The 21,530-nt window shown below is 47.1% G+C and overlaps 1 protein-coding gene across 1 annotated transcript in view; it reads left to right on the top strand.

Moving 5' to 3' along the window:
- The first annotated feature begins 243 nt into the window (after nucleotides 1–243).
- The window catches only part of LOC144754247 (glutamine synthetase-like), a 148,943-nt gene continuing 127,656 nt past the window's right edge, over nucleotides 244–21,530 (top strand). The window contains exon 1 of the mRNA XM_078641850.1: nucleotides 244–264. The gene's annotated coding sequence lies outside the window, so the exon portion shown is untranslated. The remainder of the gene's footprint in view (nucleotides 265–21,530) is intronic.

Raw genomic sequence — 21,530 nt, 5'->3', positions numbered from 1 at the left:
ACTCTGAGTCTACTTCTCCTGACTCGAGGATTCAGTAAGTTTAGTTTTAATTAAATACTAGCTCCCCATTGCTTAGAAGAAGTTACTATTACTAGTTTTTGTTATCACATCAGGTCTTGTTTGTTGTGTCATGGTGGTAGTCTTGTCTCAGTCTTTCTAAAGTTATGATAAAAATAATATAACCCACTAACTCTGTGTTTTCTTTCAATCTAGCTGCCTGTGATGGATAATCTTTGATTAAACCTACAGTTGGAGTTCACCTAGGTGAGAGTGGTATGTTGCTTGTAGTTCCTTCCCAGTGTTAGCGCACTAGAAACAGAAGAAAGGTGTTAAGGGATGATTTGAAGGCACCCCCCCAGCTATACAACAAGTCAAAATGTGATTAAAGGTTTAAGCTGCCCACCTCCTAGGTCCACTGCCAACAGACCACACAGTTATAGTACATTAGAGAAAGCACAGAGAGGCAACATCAACATGTCAACGTGCACAGTAAACAAAAAGGTTTGGACTCTTCAAGGATGTTGGAAATAATCCTTTAATGGATTCTTGGACCACTTTATGGCGTATGAAGATCGAACAATACATTCAAAATTGCAGCCAACGCGTTTCGCCCTGAATAGGGCTTTCTCAGGGGTGCAAGTGTAACATGGGTATAGTCAGATATTTCATTCATAGCACAAATCAATTTCATTGTATATACTCTTGTTGAAATTAATGTTCCGTGATATACAGGTTACACATTGTTGCCAAAGCCAATTTCTAACACTTCATGTTGTTGATAATCACCAGTGAAACAATTTCCTCTACAAGTTTCAAAACCCGAAAAAGAGCCCAAGAAAAAGGGGAAGAAAAAAGACAGAAAGTTTAAGAACTGTTGCAGGGATTCTGCTCCTACACAGAACTGTGCACAGAGACCCAGGACCTCAGTGAATTGTGGTGGACCAAAATACTCACCTCAGTACTTAGAAACCCTAACCAGCTAGCATCAGTGTCACATTAGCTCTTCGTCCTATAGCAAAGGAACCAAGGATTAGACAACCCAGAACATGCGACATAGGTTATACTCAGAATTGGTGGGAAGCAAGAACACTCTTTCGTTATACTCTCATACCAGTCCACAACAGGAGTAAAAAAGAGACACAGGAAAGGTTCAAATATTTTTTTGAACAACGTGCTGTCAGATGCAGTATCTTTGCTAACATAAGCAGACATATGATCAGAAATAAAAGGATCAGCATTGTTACAACTCAATAAAACACAAAAGGAGAAATCATATTACAATGATGGTAAAATCCGGTATTATAGCGCCTAGTATATCACCCTCCCTTGCTAGAAACTATGTTTTATAAAATATAGAAGGTCTCTTAGGCTTGTGTGTGGGACCCCATACCTCTAACATCTGCAGGAATGAATCACATCAGGATCTGCAAAAGCTCTATCTCTCTGGAAACAGAATTCTGTGAAACAACTGTGCACAAACTGCATCCTGGTTAATAAATAAACACGCGCTGGGGAAAGAAAGAATATTTACACTTGTGCTGAAGGCATATCACGAGGAGTGTGCACCACGTGGTTCTTTATGAGTGACAGCGCAGTTTCCAATTAGTCATTGCCCACCTCCTAGGTCCACTGTCAACAGCATTAGCCAATCGGTGCTTAGCGGTTGTGGTGAGTGGATAGCCCCTCCCACATCCGGTGAACCATTGGTCCACCCTCTTGCTCACACCCTCCCCCTACGAGGGGCGGAGCGTTCAAGCGACCCCTGGTTGTACAGGTTTCCCACCGCCCGTAGGATAGACGGGGAGCCGTCGCACCCCAGGGTCCACCGCACAGACTTCCTGGGGATATTAGGCCTCAGCACCCATTGTGCTCCTCAAGAGGGTACCCCTGAGTACCTTTCCACCTCTGGATCGTCCTTTGACTCCGCCACAGCCCTGGGTGTGGTGACCGTCACAACCAGGGTCTCCCACCAAGGCCGGCTCTCTTACTTACATCCCGTTACTTCCAGTGCCTCCCCCAGATCTAGGAGTAACAAATACATGCCTACTCTGGAAAGATGTCCCCCAGTATCCTCAAAACACCTTGTGGATTTGGCGTGCAGCAGCCCGTGTCTTATGAATCCAAATCCCATTTGCTCTGTGAATTTACGCATAGCGCAGTTAACTCTCCTGCGCGCATCCTCCATTGCTTGCCCAGATCGTGCTCCTTGCCACAATAGCAGTGGAGTGATCTCTGACCACCACAGTTCACATGTCCCTAACATGTTGATTATTTTGCAAAGTGTGGCTTTCATGTTCTGAAGCAGTGTCCTTTTACCCAGGGCCGTCAGGTCGTTCCCCCCCTGGTGTATAACTAACATGTCTGGGGGAGGGGAGATTCTACCCAGTTGCTGCTGTAGCATGCCCAACAACCCATTCCATCGCATGCCCGGGTATCCCAGCGAAGTTATCTCGGTGTTGGAAAAACCATGCCTCCACTTCCTGCTTTCCGCCCACTCTGCCAACCTGGAGACACACGAGTTGCCCATCACCCAGACCTTTGTTCCTGGCAAAAAAGAGATATGATGTTGCAAAATTGTTTATTTAACAAAACAAAACACCACACTGGAAACCGTAATAAACACCACACAACACACTGCTGTCAGTCCCGTGAACCGGTTGCTGCCAGCCAAATAACTTTAGTGGCAACAGGCCATACAAAATTTCAAAAGCAAATTCACTTCAAAACTCACTTTGGCTAGTCCCAGGAAACAGCTGTTGACAAATCAGATAATTCTTGGGCTCATGGCCGAATGTATCTTTTGAAACAGTGGGATTCCCACCGCCCCACCTGTTTGATACCCTCTGCTGACAAGCCTTCCTTAAACGCTGTAGTTGCTGCCCCTATGTGAAAAGAATGACTACAGAAACGCTTGCTAGGGTCATTATTACCAGACAGCGCCAGGCATGCGTGCATTATATGTTCCACCTGGTACTTTGTGAGGGGCGTGCTGTCTGCATGGAGAAAAAGGTAACCGTCTGCTACCAGGTGCAGGGCCAGGTATGCAGCGACTAGACTGACTGGGCAATACCTGCCTTATCCCAGGCTGTACAGCCAAAACACCCTTCCTTCCCCGCGCTGATCCGTCTTTGACCTTCTTAACGTCATTTTGAGTGAATCGCCTGAGTGCAACACATCCTGTATCTTCAAAGCCACCCCAGACATGTCATTCTTGGCTCTGGCCACCAACTCACTAATCCTAAATGCCCCAAAGAAAGCCATGCTGAACGTGGCAGCAAACAGTGCTGCCTCAAAAGTCGAGTGAGTGGCTTTGTGCACCCAATCTAGCATCCCCTGCAGTGTCTGAAAGTCTATGGGGGATCTATTGTCCGGTGCCTTTGGTTCGCTCCTAGCCCACCCTTTTAATGCTGCTTTGAGCACAAAGGATTTGGTTGGATCTGATTGGCCCCTTAGTCTAGCGTGGTGGCTGATTGCTGCCAGATGGCCTGAGATCCAAGAGTGACTCTTCCCGCTGTCTTTAGCCCACAAAATGAATGACTGTACTCTTATTTCTAAGGAAGCCCCGCCTTCTTCCCATGCTCCTACCATTGAACAAAATTTTTGAACGCAGGCCCTGTATCTCTTGTTTGTCCTTGGTGCTGGTAAAGCTCTCCCAGCCCCCTCATTCGATTTTTCACTTCAACAGGTATCAACGATGTGCTGGGAAAGGGGTCCCCTACTATCTTGCTCTCGGCCATGCCTCCCGGAATTGGCACCGCTGAAAATGAGAGAGAGCATCAGCCGTAGTGTTCTGTACGCCCTAAATGTGTCACGCCCTGCATTCAACATTACTGTAGAGACACGCCCGCACCAACTCCCTCAGGAGGCACAAAACCAGGGGGCAACTTGCAGACTGGGAGTTTATGGCCTGCACTAACGCCAGATTGTCTGACCACAAGAGGACCCTCTTAGCTGCCAGCACAGCAGGCCACAAGTGTAATGCCACCACAATCGGGAACAACTCTAGAACTGTGATCTTGGCCGTGATCTTTTTCTTGTGCCAGGCGTTGGGCCATTTCTCCGCGCACCATTTCCTGTCCAAAATGGCCCCAAATCCTTCCCTACCTGATGCGTCTGTGTATAAAGCTAGGTCAGGGCTGCCTGCCCAGGGTGCCCTCCAAATTACTGAGCCGTTAAAGTTGACCAGGAACTCTGCCCACATGGCCAGGTCTTGTGCATGCCTTTACTCAGTTTCACCATGTGGTGTTTCTTAGTGACCTTGGCAGTGGCCCTGGCCAACCTCCTGGCAAACACCCTACCCACTGGGATGACCCTGACTGCAAAATTCAATTTCCCCAATAGGCTTTGGATGCATTCCAAGGTGGCCCTGTCTTATCCAGCCATGGACTGAATGTGTTTTGCTAGGTCACAAACTTTGTCTGTTGGCAATCTGGCCTCCCCTGCAATGGTATCAATCTCGATCCCCAGGAACGGTAAGACCTGCACTGGACCCACCGTTTTACCTGGTGCGAGAGGGACCCCTAAGTGACCTGCTAATCGTTCAAAATCTGCAAGGGCCTGCTTACAGTCCTGCGTGCCGTCGCTCCCTATGAACAAGAAGTCATCTAGATAATGTGTCACTCCGTCCACCCCGTAGGTGTCCTGGAGAGCCTATTGTAGGAAGCAACTGCACGCTTCAAAATACGCACATGACACTGTGCAACCCATGGGCATGCATTTTTCATAAAAGTACCTGCCCTCCAACTTGAAACCCAGCAGGTGATGGTTGCTCGGGTGGACTGGTAGCAAGCGAAAAGCAGATTCTATGTCCGCCTTAGCTAACCAGGCCCCTCTGCCCGCCCTCCTGACTAGGTCCAATGCCACATCCAGAGTACAATAAGGCACAGAGAAGGTGTCCTCCTCCAGCTCATGGTTAACAGAAGCCCCTTCTGGGTATGAGAGATGGTGAATTAATCTAAACGCACCAGGTTCTTTCTTGGGCACCACCCCCAGGGGCGAGACCACAAAGTTTTCCAGCGGGGTTGCAAGAATGGACCCGCCACCCGGCCCAATGACTTCTCCTTCTCTACCTTTGCCCGGACTACTTCTGGTTGTTCTCTCCCCGATCGGAGGTTGTCGGCCTCTCTGCTGCCCAGGGCTCCCACGTAGTGAATCTTAAAGCCTTCGTGAAATCCAAACAGCAGCAAGCGGCTGTCTGTTTCATTGGGATACCGTCTGAGGAGAGGCGTGATGTTGGCCAGGCTGACAGGGGAATGGCCTATGGGTGTGTGCCCTGGGAGTAGGTGACTTGTCTTCAGAGAAAAAGCTCCCTGTTTGGACTAGGATGCTATCAAGGACCAGATGTTGTGCAGGAGCAGGAGATGGTTGGGGAAGAGGGGGGGGCTCGAGATACTGGTAATCTAGCCGCCTCAACTTTGTTGCCCACCTTTGCCGGCTGGATGTGTGCCCTGCTTACAGTGACCAGAAGCCGCTGGGTGAGGGCCACCACATGTGTGACATGCATGCAGGAACTTGCACGTCTTACCCCAGGAGCATGACCCGTTGTTAAAAAGGCGGCATGTTCCTGGGGGGGACCTCCTGAAACCACCTCTCTGTCCCCCCCTGCGTGCTCCGCGAAATGATTGTTTGCCCCTTGCACCTGCTTGAAAGGATCCCCTGTGTGGAGCCTGTCCCACCTGTGAATTAACCTGGGGGCCTGTGTTCTGCTGTGCACGGGCACCCATATGTTCCATCCAGAGCTGTATCTCTTTTTGATCCCAAACCATTTCCGGGCACTGGAACATCTTCCTCCTGAACTCGCTATTATAGTTCATCCAGCCATTTCCCCCCCATTTCATGGCCTCATTGTGAATGGTCCTAGAATACTGTACTAGGCCAGGGCCCTGTTCTGGAAGTTTCGCCATAGTTACAGAAGCTAGGATAGAAAAAGCCTCAAGCCAGTTGGCAATGTTCTTCTCTGGCCAAGGCTGATATTTTACTTTTTTGTCGTCCTCCTTCGCCCCTATCTTCCTGGCGTCCGGGCCCTCTTGTCCCAACATGAGCAGGGTAAAAATATCTATGAAATCCTGCTTCCAAATCCCTTCTTTGGCTGCCTGAGGCACCTGCCATGCCAGTGAGCATCGCCGAGACAGCAGCGGGGTGGTGGTGACGTTTTGGACCATGTGGGGTGTGGGTGTGGGTGTGATGGTGGACATTACTGAAGTGACCCCGCACTACTGCTCACAGAGGACGGAACCAGGCTGGATGTTTGAGGGAGGAGCGAGACAGGTGCTGTCACCGTGCTTTGCCTCCCGGAGGTAGTAGTTTCCAGAATACCCACAGCCCCCGTGACGCCCAACTGTCCCACTGGCTCACCTGCGGACCATACACTTGCTGCTGTTAACGTGGCCCCATCTTTATCCCTTACGCTTGAAGGACTGGACTTTTAAAAGAACCAGCGGTGCCAGGGAACAACACCTATAACCTTCATGGGATACCTGTTTCGGCGCACAAGTGACAGAGACACGGGACACTTCCTTCGGCGTCAAAGATCAGCGTTTATTTACTGCAGGGAAACAAGAGTCATTAGAAGTACATCGGCATGTAGGTTCTGCGAGTCTGCTTCAATTTGCATATGTAGGTCGCTCTCTTTTATACAAAATGTTGCCTTTGCACAACATGCGAACAAAAGATTACAATCCAGTTCCCACAGTAAACTTCAAAAGGGTCGCTTTCATGTTTTCAGAATCCCGGAACACAATTACAGTAGCAATGCCGGTTCCCAACTGTAAAAGCACATCTTCCCACCATTAGGCACACCCATTAGAGTTGTAAATGACCAAGAAGAAGAGACAAGAGCAGCTGCAAGGAAGTCAGACACGTGTAGAGAAAAGAGTGTGAGGGTAATATCGGAAGCATGATCGTAGGATCAAAGAGTTGAATCCTATCGCCTGTACGGCTGTCACAATAGACCGGCACGACCAGATTACCCTCAAGCTGAGCCATCTGCCTTCGCTGTGTCATTCCTCCGGCCATAAAGACGCATGAAAGGAATATGCGTCTTCCGCAAGGCTTGGGAAACAGAAGGTCAGGAGGCGAACAGTTACCTGCTCGCTGACTACGTGAGGGCAAGAAACAAAATGGGTGCCGTATCTAAAATGGAACCCGAGGGTTCAGATGAAGAACACGTAATATTAGGCGAACCCTATCAGGTAGTGTAGCGAAAATGCGTACACTTATCGAACTCACCATTTACGGTTCGTAGATACCAAACTCGTCCATATTCGGTAATGCCCAAAACGTCGTAATAATTTTTACGGAACCTCAGACGCTCCTTTTGCCCTCATGTAGGCAAGCACTAGTCGGAATCATAATCGATTTCGATATTCATCAGATCATTTAGATGCTGCTGATACATTATTCTATCCATCAATGCCTCTTTGGTGACAACTGGCTGTCTTATACACGTTGTAGCACAAAGGCCACATAAGGCAGGACCACATTGCACACAAAGACAACATGTGAATAGAAACGTCACAACAACCCCTATGATCATCAGAATCTTCCAACCCCAAGTCGATATCAGGCCCCAAAACCATCCCAGAAGCGTCCAATTTCCTTCGTCCACGTGTATGGACTCCGAAATTTTGTGCAACTTAGAGATGGCTTGATAAACCGTTGGAGCGTTATCAGGTATGAATATGCAGCAGCTCGAATGGATGACCTTACACACACCACCTCTATCTGCTAGAACAACGTCTAGAACCATACGGTTCTGTAACGTCATCAGTCTATCCGCCTGAAGCTCGGCTGTCAAATTACCAAGGGCACTTGCAGTTATGTTGGCAGTTGATTCTACTACACGAGTTAACTGCCTCAGGTTCCTGCTATTGACCATAGGGCCCCAAAACGGTAGGAAACCCTTAAAGAAGTCTCCTGCTTCTTGACCGGCAGTATCTTCTTTGTTGACAACACCTCTCACAACTCTAGTTCTGTGATAATCTGAGGCCACAGTGAAAGTCGGAGGCAAAAGATTTGCAATGTAGCAGGTACCCGAGAAGTCATGAGGTAACCACGTATAGGCTCGATCATAACATACAAAATAGGTACCCTTGGCAGTTAGGAAGACAGGGGATGAGAGCGTTGGTAAGACATATGTCTCAGTACACGCACTCTCCCCAAACTGAGCTCTCGGATTTCGACCGAGACCTTTCAGGCAGAAGTTACCAAGGTGAGGTACAATCCATATCGGTGATGAGCTTTTAAGCTGCCTATCACCCACTGATACACTATACTCAGCCTCACTTAGTTCCTTATATGCTCGCACCTCCTCCTCTGGGATAAGTGATGCGTCAAAAATATCTCTATCTAAATCAGCAATAGCTCTCGCCAGAGTCTTGTGGTATGGGCCAGGACCAAAGTTTGCTGAGCGTGGTTCTCGATGGGGGTAGGAATCTAGTGCGCTACGGAACGTAGTTTGCAATGCTCGAGCTGACCCTTAGGAACTATAAGGCAGCACCAAGTACGGAATACCCTTATCCATGGTATGTGGCATTAACCCACACACCCAACAATTGGTAGTGTTTACCACTAACTGATGCTGATGCAAGAGTTGAATAAAGGAGTTGTTTCTAAATTCTGCACGTCTGGCTTGTTCATGTTGAGGCAGAAGATGAAAGGAATGTGGAGAGACAGTTGAAACGAAATTTAGATCATGAGATGGAAGAGTAGGTATAGTAGAAGGCAGTAAGAATTGGGACCCAAAATATACTCCCCCTACCAGTAACATAGATATAGTCAGGAACAATATGAAAACCTGTAGCAAAAACCATTTTGTACGAAACATTTTATCTAATGCAGATCTTTGCGCCGACATTTTCTCTCTTTTCGACAGCTCAGACAATGACGATTCCATCCCCTAACGACCGTCCGCGACGTTCTGGACGCACTTCGTTCTGAGTAGCGATTATCAATTCCCAGGAGTTCCCAGAAATCGACAAAAGAAACCGACCTAGTGTCGATAGCTGCTAAACAAAAGGAAGTACCCGCACGGCCCTACGGCCAACCTGGATGATAGGTTCTAGCTAAATTGAACATTCAATTTATTATAATGTTCTTGGCTGTACGAAAAGGAAAAAAAATATACAATATACAATGTCCACTATGTTCAGGGCAAGTGTGAAACCTAAAAACAAAAATCTTTTTATTAGTTTCTTGTACGTGGACGAAGAAAGTATCAGCTGCTCCCAGGGCGAGTCTGATCTTCAAATAGTGGATTGGACGGCAAATAAGTGTCCGATTGTTCAGATGACTGTTCAGCACTCGAATTTTCCAGGGTTGACGGAAAGGAAATTGTTTGAGGGGGATCAACAAGGGTGTCAGAGACAAGCTGAGCTTCGCTGAATGGGACAAAACGTTGTGGAACGTCGGTTTCAGATGAAGTAAAACCTCTTCTCATCCAGGTGTCCGACGGCAAAGGAAGCGGGACCTTCTTGGTGTGGGTAGCATGTACCCAGTGCTTCCGTCCCTCCAGCCGAACTGCTGTCCTCGTTGCTAGTTGCACCTGGTATGGTCCCACGAATCTCGGCTCAAGGTTCCGTTTTCGGCCAAAATTACGGACAAGGATCCAGTCCCCGGGTTGGAGCCGATGACCAGGACCCTCTGTTTGTGACGGCAGAGCCTCAAAGACCTGTTGATGAATCAAACTCAATTTAGCAGTCAGATCATGAAGATAATCAATCAACATTGGATATTCGATTCTATCAAACTCTTTAGGCCTTGGGACTCCCCATATATTAGCAGGACGACCGAACACAATCTCGTATGGGCTAAGCCCTACTCGTGCGTGTACAGTTGCCCTGGTCGATAGGAGAGCTAGGGGCAAAGCGTCGGGCCATGATAAACCAGTTGTTGCCTGAATTTTTGCCAATTTTAGTTTTAAGGTGCCATTGTATCCTTCCACCAAGCCCGCTGATTGTGGATGATTGGCACTATGAAATTTTTGATTTATACCGAGGCCACGACACACACTCTTCATCACACTTCCCACGAACTCACTTCCGTTGTCTGACCATACAACCCGAGGCATTCCATATCGGGGAAAATACTCCTTGAGCAAAATTTTTGCCGTGGATAAGGCAGTATTATCCTTAAGGGGGTAAGCCTCAATCCATCTGGAGAATGCACATACCACAACCAACACGTATTTCAAGTTGTTGCATCTCTCCATGTGGATGAAGTCCAACTGGATAACTTCGAAAGGGTACGTAGGAGGGGCAAAATGGCCAGGTGGAGTGGGAGTGCCCTTACCGGGATTGTGCATCAAACACACCATACAATTCTTAACCACTCTCTCTGCACACTTAGTAATCCCATCATTCTTCCATACATGAGACAACAACTTGCATATGCCTTTTGTGCTTATGTGTGCTGTACCATGGGCCATTGTAACAACAGCGAGCACATACGCATCTGGTAACATCCATCTCTGTTTTTCTGACAAATCAACCCAACATCCGTTCTCATCCAGCCTTCCCGTGCTCTCTTTCCATTTAGTCTTTTCCGTCTCAGTGGCTTCATTCTGTATTCCCTTCACACTCTCAATCGTGTCTTCGCACATACTAGTCTCCGTTGGCCATCTCACTGAACTCGTAACATACATTCGATTCGTCAAATCTTTAGCTGTCTCTTTAGCCGTCTCATCAGCAAACGCATTACCACGACCCACATCATCCGTCACTTTCTGATGCGCACTACATTTGATTACGGCCACCTGTTTAGGCAATGTGAGTGCATCTAAAAGGTCATTCACAAGCTGACCATGCTGAATCTTCGTGCCGTGCGACGTAAGGAATCCTCTTTCTCTCCACAATCGCCCAAAACTATGGGCCACACCAAACGCATACTGGCTACCTGTAAACACATTCACCCGTTTATCTTTAGACAACACACACGCTCTTGTCAAGGCGATCAGCTCAGCAGCCTGAGCCGAATTCTGACCCAATCTTGCGCTTTCTACAACCGTACTCAATGTTACTACAGCATACGCAGTCGTCACATCACCATTCGGCAACTTAAAACAGGAACCATCCACATACAAAGTACCATCGGGATCTACCAATGGAGTATCTTTTAGGTCAATACGACCCTTTGTTTCCTCTTCAGTTCTTAGATAACAGTCATGTAGTGCTTCACCACTTGACTCCGTGTCGATCGGCAGCAATGTTGCTGGATTCAACACATTACATCATTTTATCCGTATATGACTGGCCAGTAACGTTAACTCATATCCAGACAATCTTGCGCTCGTCAAATGTTGAGTCTTCGTTCGGTTCAAAAGAGTGTCGACTGCATGCGGAACCATCACCGTAAGCATATTATCCATGACCAGCCCTGCGGACTGTCGAATGGACGCCGCAGCTGCCGCTGTTGCTCTTAAACAACTCGGCAAGGCTCTAGCTACTGGGTCTAAAGTCGAAGAAAAATAGGCGCATGGGCGTTGTTTGCCACCAAAAGGTTGTGTCAGAACACTCAATGCACAACCATCCCTCTCGTGAACGTATAGTGTAAACGGCTTACTGTAGTCAGGAGTACCCAACACAGGAGCCGAACACAACGCATCACGCAATTCAGAAAAACCTTTCTGACACTCTTCAGTCCAAGGCAAAGGAGATGAAACATCCTTGCACGTAAGGGCTATCAATGGTTTCGCCAACAATGAAAAATTTGGAATCCATTGTCTGCAGTAGGACGTAATACCTAAAAAGGCACGAACATCTCTCTGGGTTTTTGGCGCAGTCATTCGGGAAATCGCTGCGATTCTCTCTGGGGTCAACCTTCTCCCTTCTTTTGACAATAAGTGACCTAAATAGGTAACTTCTTGACAACAATATTGTAGCTTAGAAGGTGATACCTTGTGATGTAAGTCATGTAGGTAATGCAATAATGATACTGTAGTCGTTTTGCAAATAGCTTCTGTATCAGCTGCCACTAGCAGGTCGTCAACGTATTGAATCAAAGCCGCACCCGTCGGTAAAACAAAGGCATCAAGCTGACTTTTAAGTGCTTGACTGTAGATTGACGGACTCTCACAGTAGCCCTGTGGAGCGCGTTTTAGCCTAACTGCGACCACCTAATGCGAATCCGAATAGGTCTCTGCTTTCCTCAGCAATCGGGATACTAAAGAAAGCATTCTTTAGATCGATCACCGTGAACCAGGAGGCAGAGGCCGGAATCATTGTTAGCAAGGCCGTGATATCAGGGACCACGGGAAATTGTGGAATCACTATTTTATTTACTTCTCTCAAATCTATTACGAAACGATACACAGGAGGTTTGGATGGGTCAGTTCGTTTCAAAATAGGCAATACAGGGCTATTACACACGTTTCCACGAGTTTCTTCAACAACACCTTTCTTAATTAGATCATGAACGATTGCTAACAGCGCTCGCTCACCATCAAGAGAGATACGATATTGAGGTAAACGTGGTAATCGCACATTTGGTTTCAATTGAATCACATAAGGTGGAATGTCTAACAGACCCACATCATTGGGACCTGTGGCCCATAGAGACGCAGGAAGGGAACTCAATTCCGGTGGGAATTTATCGATCGACAAGTACATAGGAGAGATCACTCTCCGACCTAATGTAAGCTCCACTCCTTCGGGAGAGCAATACAAAGTCGCATATAGTCGTTTCAACAAATCCAGACCCAAAAGATTCTCACCACAGCCGGTAGATAGAATCAGCGGAGCCTTCAGCTCACGAGGGCCAATCGTAAGGGGCAAAGGACTAGAGACGGGGTTGCTAACAGGGGCGCCAGAGAATCCAACGGAAACGTTCGTTAAGCCAGACAAAGGTGCGCCAGGGAGTTTCGAATGCATGATGGAACTTTTCGTCGCACCAGTGTCTAACAGAAAAGGCTCAACTACGCCCGATGTAGCCACTGCAACGTAAGGTCCACTCTGATCAACCGGAACTGATACTACTCCCTCTGTTTGTCGGTGGCTGTCCTAGTAATGGTCATTTGCAACAGTCTCATGTTCCACGTAATAATCGTCCACATTATATTGTGCAGATCGAACTGACCCCGCATTTCGCTGGTCAAAACAATTATTCGTATCTAATGGATTTTGAAGTCGCTCAATTTGATTTTGGGGGGCACCGCGACCTCTACCTCGTGATGCCCGTTGAGGACCACCACCACGGTTTCCTCGTGTTGACACACCATTTAGACGGTCACGTAAAGCAGGACAATCATATTTTATGTGTCCCTCTCTTCTACAATATGCGCACTGATTATACCCAAGTGAAGATCTATAGTCAGAGTTGTCAGAACGCGGCTGCATCCTATCGGACTGTGCTCGCGGTCGATACTGCTGTTGTGAATCATTTTGGTTTGATCGTGGAGGATACGCTTGCTGCAACAAAACCTTCGTTTTGAGCTCCTTCGTTTTCTTATCTACACGATCACTTTCTTCCTTTTCCCTATTCTCATAGTATTGAGCCGTTGCTAATATCTGTGCAGTGGTTGAAACCGCCCATGCACTTTCTGAATTCTTCAATTTGTTGCATAGTTCAGGCAACAAATTCGACACGAACTTGTCGACAAATAACCGCTGGCCTCCCTCAGCGCCCATGTCCTGACCGCTGTGGTCGACAAACGCTTCCTCAAACCTTGTGAAGAAATCCGAGACACTCTCGTCTTTCTTTTGCTTACAAGCTGATAACTTATCCCAGTTCACCTTCATCGCTGGCATGAGAGTTTTCATGAGCGTAATGATTTTCTGAGGTAAATCCAAGATCAACTGCTCAGGCTTAGCCCCACCGACTTGCAATGCATCAGCCGCTATCAGTGCAGCCCAATCACCACCTAACTCATTTGCGTGGTTTGCTTGACGAATTTTCGCCCAAACTGGTTGTGGTACAACATTACCAAACAACATGTCGATGTCGGCAAGGTTCATAACAGAAGCTTCCACCAATTGGGATAGCTCCTTATAATAACCAGCCGGATTCTTACGCGGATCAGGCAAGGATTGCTTCACTTGCAAAACTTCCGATCGTTTCCATGGGAGGTGTATCCACACTCTTCGAAAATGCGGTAAAACCGCAGGGTTAGCTTGCGGATCACCAGGCACCCAAAGTGGCGGAACCTCTCTCATAGGATACTGACCAGGAGCCGCTTTCCAATTCTCAGTGGCATCATCAAATGACACTCGAGAATGCACTGTGGATCTGAACGCTAACAAACGTTCCAAGGCACGTCGTACATCACCCCCTACAATCATACCGTTCGAAAAGTGACTCTGGAGTTCAGTTATATCGGGCGGTACGTTATCTAGATCATCGTTATACCATTCTTCCCTCAAAAAGTTACACATTTCTTCGAACACGAATCTCTGCGTAGGCTCATTAAACTGAGAAAACGTGTCGAAGACCACACGTGGAGTGTAGTTAGCAGGGTGTCTTATCCATCTATGTGCCATAGTCACTAATGTCTCTTTTTCCCTTCCACTAGGGATCTGGCTCCGTCTCTGGGGAGTTTTGGAAAGATCAGACGGGAATAACTGACCAGAAAGCGGTGAATAAAGGGTAGCAACAGTGTTAGGGATACGATTACGAACAGAAGGAGAAGAAGAAAGAAGAGCAGGAGCAACGACATTAGAAGCGAAGGAAGGCATAGTAGAAACAGACAAGGTAGTCGGGGTAACAGGAATAACAGATTGAGGAGGTACAGGTACAGGGGCAGTAGGGACAGGGACAAGTGGTGGGACAAACGTAGGATTAACGACGGGCGGACCCGCAGCCACTGGAACAACGGGAGGAACAACAGGAGGAACTACAGGAGGAGCTACAGGAGCCGTAGCACCCTGTGCATAAGGAGGTGGTGATTTCATCAAATACGCTAACAAGGAATCCTCCTTCGAATCTTCTTCTTTTTTATCTAGACCAGTCGATAAAACCGGATAACATTTATCTACACTCATATGATGTAGTCTAGTGGAAACTGCCATTTCTTTTTCTTCTTTTTCTCGCTTACATTGTTGTACAACTTGCATTATCGGAACAAACCCTTCTCTTCGATCCTTTTTAAACTGTTTGATTTCTTTCTGCTTGGCCTCTTTACGCCACAGCCGAAAAGAATCAAACATAGCTTTCTTTTGAAATAATTTTGCTTGAAGATTATCTAAAATCGTAAGTTCAAAACTTCCATGTGGTGGCCAACTAAGGACACCGTCTTTTTTCGTTTAACGGACCCAGTATTCATTATATATAATAGGGCCCACACCATGTCGACTGTAGAGCTCATATATCGGAGTTCCAACTGGAGGTATCGGGCACGAGTCCTCCAACCGGGAATCCATTGTGCAACATTTGAAGATACCAAACAAAACACTATGGCTAGGCATCGTGCACACTAACCTAGTATCAAACTTCAAGGGTTACCGAAGTGCTAAATCTTCGTGTAAGACAAAACCCTCGGTTTTTGGCAATTGCAACTGTCAAATAAATACTAAGAACCACGACTAAGAACCACAAATGCAATGGAACCATGCAATACAACAAAGCCTTAAAAAGCTACAACAAAGCTTCAATGAGCTACAACAACAAAGCTTTAATAAGCTACAACAAAGCTTCAAGAAGCTAGAACAACCACTAAGGACTGGGAGCGACCCACAAATACTTAACTCAGAACTTCAATGGCGTCACCAGGAAGGCCCGTCTATCGTCTCGCTTGTACGCAAGGTCTGCGCCGGGCGTTGAAGACAGGTCGACAGTCAGGGCATCGGTCCGTCGTAGCCGTCAGGAGGTGGGAATCTTCGCAGGGAAAATCTTCGGGCCACTTATTTCGACAACAGGATCGATGAAGCGGGGTGCACCTTCCCTCGGAGATTTCACACGAAGTTCCTCACGATCGTCAGGCTTTGGACCGGTACCGCTGATGTCGCCCCACGTTGGGCGCCAACTGAAGGACTGGACTTTTAAAAGAACCAGCGGTGCCAGGGAACAACACCTATAACCTTCATGGGATACCTGTTTCGGCGCACAAGTGACAGAGACACGGGACACTTCCTTCGGCGTCAAAGATCAGCGTTTATTTACTGCAGGGAAACAAGAGTCATTAGAAGTACATCGGCATGTAGGTTCTGCGAGTCTGCTTCAATTTGCATATGTAGGTCACTCTCTTTTATACAAAATGTTGCCTTTGCACAACATGCGAACAAAAGATTACAATCCAGTTCCCACAGTAAACTTCAAAAGGGTCGCTTTCATGTTTTCAGAATCCCGGAACACAATTACAGTAGCAATGCCGGTTCCCAACTGTAAAAGCACATCTTCCCACCATTAGGCACACCCATTAGAGTTGTAAATGACCAAGAAGAAGAGACAAGAGCAGCTGCAAGGAAGTCAGACACGTGTAGAGAAAAGAGTGTGAGGGTAATATCGGAAGCATGATCGTAGGATCAAAGAGTTGAATCCTATCGCCTGTACGGCTGTCACAATAGACCGGCACGACCAGATTACCCTCAAGCTGAGCCATCTGCCTTCGCTGTGTCATTCCTCCGGCCATAAAGACGCATGAAAGGAATATGCGTCTTCCGCAAGGCTTGGGAAACAGAAGGTCAGGAGGCGAACAGTTACCTGCTCGCTGACTACGTGAGGGCAAGAAACAAAATGGGTGCCGTATCTAAAATGGAACCCGAGGGTTCAGATGAAGAACACGTAATATTAGGCGAACCCTATCAGGTAGTGTAGCGAAAATGCGTACACTTATCGAACTCACCATTTACGGTTCGTAGATACCAAACTCGTCCATATTCGGTAATGCCCAAAACGTCGTAATAATTTTTACGGAACCTTACGCTGTTGCCCAACTGCGCCGGGCTGGTGCCCGAAGTACCTGCTTGTAACCGTAACATGAAATTGTTCATAGTGTCCATCATTTTAGCCAGATCATCCTTAGTAGCGTAGTTACCTTGGGCAGCGGGACTGTCCTTCGAGGTGGGCGGACCCTGGGGCGGGGGAACAACCGACTGTGCTGTGACCTCCTTGGGGGTCATCACTGTTCTGCTTCTAGGTGGCAGCAGTGGGTCTTGCGGGAAATCCTTGATCGTGGGCTTGCGGACCCGCTTGGGTCTGGAGGGGCCCGCCTCTGCGCTGGGCTGCTGTTCTGGAGGGGGTGAATCGCCTACGATCCCAGAGTCTTCCTGCTCAGGGGCGTTCATAATGCTGGTCACCCACGCTAGGCCCTTAACCATGGCCATCTCGATAAAATTCGCCCATTGCGCATCTTGTGAAGAACCCGGCAACGAGTCCTCCACCTGGGACGTCTCCGGGAAAAGTGGGGGTGAGCACTGGCTGTCCATGCTGACTTCTGCTGTCACACGGAACGCCAATCTGAGAAGAAAATATTTGGATCAGCAAAAGGATTCACTGTGTTGTTCACTTACAGAGGACCTCTAAGTCCCCTGTTCTTGCAGACGTTTCGTGAACCCCACCTTCCCATATACTTACTTATCGTGTGGTAGCGTAAGTGACGTAGTGTGTAAAGTGTGCAAGAATCGCTGCGGTTAATCCTCTGCGAGCGAGGAAGGAGGGAGGGTAGGATGAGAAAACATAAATTTAGCTGAAAAACATGGCATGTGGTATGAACCAACAAAGTACTTCCTCTTTATGTTTCTGATACCCCAACTGTGGGCCAGACGCTATCTCCCTTGCTCCCCCCTTGCCTGCCATCCCATGACCCATACCTGCTGTCCCATGACCCATACCTGCTCTTAAAACATCTCTGTTTGTCCTTTTATCTGTAAGACCGCCTGCGCCCTCGCCACCAAAGCGATTGACTCTTCGTTCTGTAAATACAAAGACAAGTTGTAAAATTGCCAGTTTCCGACACCTTGACCCCTGCTGCATTTTCGACATTGGCCCCGTTCCCGTTCCAGCGTGTGCATTGCCCAATCCTCAGAAGCGTGCATGGTATTGTAAAACTAGAACAGAGAATGAAGGAATCCGCCCAATTTATTCACACTTGGAAATCATTAGGGATTTTATAAGAAGCCCTCACTCACCACCCTGGGTGGTGACATGCTTCATCATCGGGCCCACCAGGAGAAGCCGAATGCAACCCTGGTGTGCTACAACGCCAGATTACTGCGGAGCTGGTTTTGTGACAGTGGTGTGAAAAAATGGTGATTAAAATTGTCAAGAACCTGTACCATAGGAAAAACTTTATTCAGTGGTCAGCTTGACAAGATAAAATCATATGTGTTTGGAAATCTACCAAAAGTTATATTGGATATTTCCACTTAAAGTGGGGTCGACATGTTTCTGCCCATATGTGTGTAATTTAAAGGGCTTTCTTCAGGACCGTATGGATGTGTACCTAGGCGGTATGGGCACTCTAAGGCCCACCCTTGCCTTAGGACGTGAAAGTTAAAAATAGGTGAAAAATAGGTGCAAAAAACAAACCAACAAGTAGTGGGATTTACCTCAAAATTAGAGGAACCTGTATAGTCTGAAAAATAGAAAAGACATACAAACACATAGTTAGTGCGATCTGTCTAAGGGGTTTCGGCAAGAAACAGATCTCTGAATCGGTGTGCTTAAAACTTGTCCAGTAGTATGACCATGGTGTTCTTCATATATGTTAAGTGCAGAAAAACGCTGCTCTTGGATCAGGTCAGCGTGTGAACATGCACTATGGTAGGAGATGACTGCTCAATTGATGAAGTACGTTTAGTGCAGGAAACCGCTGGTCTGGGGTCAGAAAAGCGAGTGAACATGCACTATGGCAAAGGACGACTGATATGGCATCACTTGTGGTTAGCGATCAATGGGCCTGAAACACAGGCCAAAGGTGATGCAGTCACACATAGGACTTGGAGAAAAACTTTACACTAAGAAGTAAACATTCTTAAAATAAATGAAAGATTTCTCACTTGAAAGTTAAAATATCCACACCTCATAGGTCTCGGGAGCGGGGTGGGGGCGACAGTGGCACACCCTGCAGGGGGACATTAGATTAGGTAAATACGGGTAAGTTACATCGTAATGGCAAAGACAGTTCACTTAGCTCAGTAGTGGTAAAAGAAGAAAAGATCTTACGCCCTCAATGCCCAGCACCCATTTGGCACCTAGCGTTATCCTGCAACCGGACCTCGTGGATGTGGTCTCGGAGTCGGAAAACGCTAAAGTGAAGGTGTCGGTAGGGGCGGGGCCGGCCGGCAATGCGCAACAGCCAATCAGAACTCTGCCATTAGAATGAGGCTTGAAACTCAAGCAGGCTTGTGTGCTGACATCAGAGCAATGATCCACCAGTCAGCTACGGGAATGGAAGCGAGGCTTGGAACTCAAGCCAGGGTCATCGCGTGAAAATAACTTTATTAGTTCATACGGGGATAAACAGACAGAAAGTGACAGAGAGGGAACATGGGAGGGAAATGTCAATTTTATTGGTATCAACCTAAAATGAAGGTAAACCAAATAATCGCAGATCGATATCGAGTGATAGAAGGCAGAGGCCAGGACAGGTCTTCATTTGGTGGTGATTAGAGTTATTAGGGGAAACTAAGGAAGAAAGACATTAACAAGGGAGATGGTACTGCCACTAAGGCCACTACAGTGGAAGCAAAGGCTAAACAGCACCTAAGCTAGGTGGCTAGCGTCTAAGTACTGTGGACCAGGGAATTTGGTCGTTCAGGCCATTCAGATTCGTCCCCAGTCTATATATCCAACGTTGTTCTTTCTCGAAGAGGACACTGCTCGTGTTCCTTTCAGTGGTAATTTGTTCAATGATGGTCCAGCGGAGATCGTTGGGGGTATGATTATGTTGGATGAAATGTTCACTCATTTTGGTAGTCATTTTGCGGCATCTGATGTTACTGCGATGTTCGCAGATGCGTTGTTTAACTTTGCGGGTGGTCATTCCCACATACCTTTTTTGGCACGGACAGGTGATAAGGTAGACCACATTGGTGGAATTACAGTTGGTATGTGTTCTTTGCGTCCATGTTTTGCCTGGTTCCAGAGAGAGTTGTTTGGTATGTGTGGTCAAATGACACACATTGCAATTCGAACATGGGTAATGCCCAGTGATTGGAGGTAAGCCCCATACACTTGTGACAGATCTTACATTTAGTGAATTAGATGTCTGGGGTGTTGGATGTGTGTGTACCAAGGAGTCCTTCAGGCTCCTAGCCTTTTTGAATGAAAAAAGTGGTTTTTCCCAGGTTTTTCTGTTGCTCGTGATGATCTTCCAATGTTTGTTAATGGACTTCTTCATGGCGTCTGATAGGCAGCCGTAGGTAGTAACGCATGTCAATGGTATCTCCGTTTGTTCCTTAATGGTTTCTTCCAGCAGTGCTTCACGCGGTTGGTTTCTTGCCCGTTTGTTTCCTTTCTCCAGGATGTGAGATGGATAACCCCTTGATTGCAGTTTAAGAGTAAGGTCGGTGGCTTGAGTTTTGTAGTCTTTGATGTTACTACAGTTCCTACGTAGTCTGAGGTATTGACCATAGGGTAGGTTCTCTCGGAGCGGTCTAGGGTGGAAACTGGAGAACTCAAGTAGATTATTCTTGGCCGTGGGTTTGTAGTGTGTCTTTGTGGTTAAGACCGTGCCACTCACTGTGACAACTACATCTAGGAATACCACCGATTCTTTGCTAGTACAGTGGGTAAACTTAAGATACGAGTCTAAGGTATTTACCCAGATCAAGAACTGTTCCAAAGTAGTGTCATCACTTTTCCAGATGAGGAAGATGTCATCAATGTACCTCCTCCATAATCCTATGGAGGAGGTAAAGGGATTGGTTAGGGGTAGAATGTACTTGGCATCGAAATCATGGACATATAGTCCTGCTATGCTAGGAGCAAATGTGCTCCCCATAGACGTTCCAGTACTCTGGAGATATAGTTTGCCTTGGAAGTCAAAGTAGTTTTCTTTCAAGGCCATTTTTGCACATTGTAGTATAAATTCTTTTGGTGTATTGTATTCCCACACAATTGAATCCAGGGCAACCTTAACGACCCTGAGAGTGTCGTCCTGGGGAAAGCTCGTATATAAACTCTCAATATCAAGAGTGACCAAGATAATGGAGTCTTCCTCAAAAGTTACCTGTTCCAGTAATTGCAGAAGATTTTTGGTATCCTTGAGATACGAGGGGGTGTTTTGTATCAAGGGTTTCAGGTAATAGTCACAAAATGTGGAGAGGGGTTCTAGGAGCGAACCAATCCCTGACACAATTGGTCTGCCTGGGGGTGGGGTTATGTTCTTATGGTCTTTGGTAGCGTGTAAAAGTAAGGGGTGGTGGCTCCACCTGCCATAAGAAATGCCGCCTCATGTCTGGAAATCTGTTCATTCTCCTCAGCTTCCTTGACTAGGTCGTGAATACGTGCTTTGAGTTCTGGAGTAGGATCAGTAGCGAGGGGGGTATAGTTGGTTCTGTTGTTGAGGAGGTTGAGACATACTTTCTCATAATCCAAAGTGTTTTGGATCACGATGCCACCGCCCTTGTCAGCAGGCTTGATTGTGATTCCTTTGTCGTTTT

The sequence above is a fragment of the Lissotriton helveticus genome, chromosome 5_1 (genome assembly GCF_964261635.1).
Source record: "Lissotriton helveticus chromosome 5_1, aLisHel1.1, whole genome shotgun sequence".
In the NCBI taxonomy this organism is placed as follows: Eukaryota; Metazoa; Chordata; class Amphibia; order Caudata; family Salamandridae; genus Lissotriton; species Lissotriton helveticus.
The sequence above is the reverse complement of the archived record's forward strand: the minus strand, read 5'-3'. Positions and strand labels throughout refer to the sequence as shown.